This window comes from Grampus griseus, assembly GCF_964374135.1.
Source record: "Grampus griseus genome assembly, chromosome: 8".
Lineage (NCBI taxonomy): Eukaryota > Metazoa > Chordata > Mammalia > Artiodactyla > Delphinidae > Grampus > Grampus griseus.
The window spans coordinates 29663472-29666985 of record NC_139002.1 but is presented as its reverse complement, the minus strand read 5'-3'; the positions used below and the strand labels follow the sequence as shown (position 1 = coordinate 29666985).

Sequence of the window (3514 nt, the reverse complement as noted above, 5' to 3'; positions counted from 1 at the left end):
ACACATTTTTTGCTCCTTTTTAATAAAAATCCTATATGCAGTACATTAATGTTTTCTTTTAGAAATTACGTTGACAACTTAATCCCTAATTCGAGGCATCCATATAATTGGTATACAGAAAGGATCTTCGGCAAAATATTTAACACAAGATATATATGAGATGCTGAGATCTGGGTAATATATCTTACTTGAAAGGCATGAATAGTTTTTAAACACTGTAGCATAATCACACTTAAGGCCATAGTTACTTTGTTCCCAAATCCCTGCAATTTTATTTGAGGGGAGTTCTAAAAGACCTGTGTCTTCTCCTGTGTCCACAACTGTAGACGTACACTGATGGTCCTCAATCCTGCTCTCCAAACTTCAAATAAGGGGCCAGAAACAAGGCTTGGGACTTGGAAAAGTCCTAGAAATACCCTGCCTCAAAAGCAGTTTCAGAGTTTCACATTTTCCTAAGGATGACAGAGCTGAGTAGACATGCCAACGTCTTCCAAATCCTGCTGGTTGTTTTGAATTATGGCTACACTGGGTGTGTAGCCCTTGAGTTTTTATCTCCACATACTTGAATTAAATCCTGTAGTTCCTCTTCGGTTCTAGCATCTGTGACCTCTTCACAGGGTCTATATGCCACAGCTATTTTACCACTTTCTAAAACCACAATCAGCAATTTCTGGAATTCATCTGTCATAGCCTTCTGAATAGCAAGCTTCTGCGTTACCTTCCTTTTCATAAGGAATGATAATGACCCTTCTTCCAACTTATCCTAAGGTTTCTCAGCCATGCCAACTCCGGGACTCCTGCACTCGTGGGAGGGCAACACCACCTCTTGATGATCCTTTTTGAGCACCCACTGAAACCAGAGTAGTAATTTGCCAATTCTTGGCATCTGGAGCTGTTTAGGGCAAGCGTATTATGTTAAACCACCTTATGTCTGGTGCCAAGATGAACCTTCACTGGAGATGTCTGAAAAAACTGCTTCCGGTCGCATGCCTTTTGGGCTCTGTGGGCATCCCTTGCTGAATAAAACTTGATGATGGAATAGAACCCAGGACCGGCAGTTTGGGAAGACTGCGTTTGGGAAGACTCGGACCGAATACAGAAGGCCAAACTGGGAGAATATTTCAAGGCTTCGGCCGTGGGTCCAGAGCTCAGCTCCCACACCAGCAAGGTTTTGTCACCCCCGATGGGAAACGCAAAAGGTACCAACTCCACCATCCTACCGTCACTGCGCGTGCGCAGCTCAGGGCGCAAGCGGACTGCGCCTATATAATAGATTTTTATCCTGTAACCCTTCTTATCTAACTTTTGGGTATATTGCCATGTTTCCCACATTATTTCTTCTGGTTATGACACCTCCAACAAAAAATATGACTTTGGAATGCATACTGAAATTAGCTGTTGATGCATCTTTCTCTTCCGCTAGATGGTGAGTGTCTTAAAGGTAGGAACCGTATCTGATTCATCATTGAAATTCAACACCTTGTGTAGAGCCTAACACATAGTAGGTATTCAATGCATATTTAGTGAATACGTAATGAACGTATCATTTTGCTAATAAAGGATGTCCGATTTCCTTTTTAAAGACTCTTCTGCTTATAGTGCATATACTCAAGAAGAAAGCAAAAGGCAATCTGCAGTCATTTAAATAATTTATCATTACTTACTGATTTACCATAAAATGAGGTGCTGTTTAATCTTCTTCCAAGCAAGGATTCAAGCTACTGATTTATTAATATCACAACAGCCACACAACAATACTCTTTCCTAAGTTACCCTCCAGGTTTTTCCCCTATCATCTGGAATGCATAACAGGTATTATAAACTAAATATACTGTTTGCTGTTCATCCATTACCATACTACACAGATATCAAAATGAGAAATCAAATGGATAAAATATCAGAATGTCACAATCCTCTACCTAATATTTGCATTGTGATTTGGTTAAAAGAATTCTAAGCCCTCTGTATGTTTATAGATTCCTTTCAAATTCTTTGAGTCATATATTAACTTCAACTTAGAGTTGAATAAACTAACACCTGTTTCATGAGAAATTTGTCCAGTGTTACGTACGTAGGTACTAGAGAAAGAAAAAGCATATGAATTCTAAAAATCTAAAAGTTTGCAACCTAGAACACTCTTTGTCTGATTATGTTGCACCAATGATAATAACTTTTTTAACAGTACTTATCAGAAGAGATTAAGAATGGGCTAAGCCAAGGTTCTAAATACAGTTCATTTTAGAAGACAGAACAACTAAACTCTCACCAGCTCCAAAATTATAACAACTGTGAAAGCTGTTGCAAATACTTAGAAGTCATGTTTTACATTGTGTTTTTATTTTCATATTTAAATATTCACTGAACACTGCTGATTCACTCATTCTGACTCCCTGAAATAACAAAAAGATGTGATTCAATGCCAAACCAAAACTAAAGTCAATTTAGCTGATGAAGTCTTAACTAAATAAGGCTGGTGAAATATTATTCATATTCAAAATGGCCTTTACTAGGTTGAAATTAGAGATAATAATGTTACATATTAATGATTTTCTTCCACTAATGAATAGAACCTATTTTTTACCAACAAAATAACATTACTAAGAGCTGGAACTTTAGTTGCAATGTTTAATAATTTCTCAGACTATGGTAACAAAACAATCAGAAACGGTTGATATTTGTGTGGCTATCAATGACTTGGAAGTTTTCCCAATAGTCAAGCCCCCAAAATGCAGTTCCACTATTCACTTTACTGTTAGGACTTGTCTAATTTGATCATGCCAGTTTATGGGAATATTCAGCCTCCTCTCCCAGAGCATCACAAGACTGATGGATGTAGCTGAGCTCAGTGGTTTAGAGCTTGGGCTTTAATCCTAGCTCATGATTTTATTGGCTATGTGGTTGTAAGCAAGTTGCTTAATTTCTTTGAAAACTAATTTCCTAACCTGTAAAAAAGAATCTTTGTTCTTCTCTGAGAATTAAGTAAACTAATATAAATGAGCTGCTTAGCATGGGGACAATTAGTACTCAATAAATGATATTTAGTAAGCAACTTTTTATCTCATGCCGTTCATTCCACATCACCAGAGACAAACATGGCAGTGTTTGGTGTCAGCATGCGAAGCCAAGTGTAGGGTAAATGATTCAATTAATGAGTTGAGAATAGCCATGTTAAGTAGACAAGATCAATATCTGAAAGTAAATAACAGGCATAGAAAGGGGGAAATGGAAAGCATTTTGTAAATATCCAAGAAGATTTTAATCTAAAAATCTTTATGGAGGACAGTCTCATTGCACAAGAAGAACAAGTATTTATTGGTACCCTCTATGTGCAAGGCTAGTTGCTGTAAGACACATAAAGAAATTCATTCAGTAAATATTTATGTTTTGTTTACTATCTGCCAGGGTGTGCTCTATAAGCTGAAGTAAGAACAGTGAATAACAGAGTCAGATTCTCTGCTCCCATGGAGCTTACATTCTAGTGTAAGAAACATGCAAATACTATTCCTTTCTTCAA

General features: G+C 37.3%; 1 pseudogene across 1 annotated transcript; it reads right to left on the bottom strand.

Annotated features, from left to right (window-relative positions):
• Positions 1–287: 287 nt before the first annotated feature.
• Positions 288–1215, bottom strand: LOC309825671 (RAD52 motif-containing protein 1-like; annotated as a pseudogene). The gene is made up of 2 exons: positions 563–1215; positions 288–417 (listed from the first exon to the last, which is right to left on the bottom strand). The product of its transcript is annotated as an RAD52 motif-containing protein 1-like (transcript).
• Between the last annotated feature and the right edge of the window lie 2299 nt (positions 1216–3514).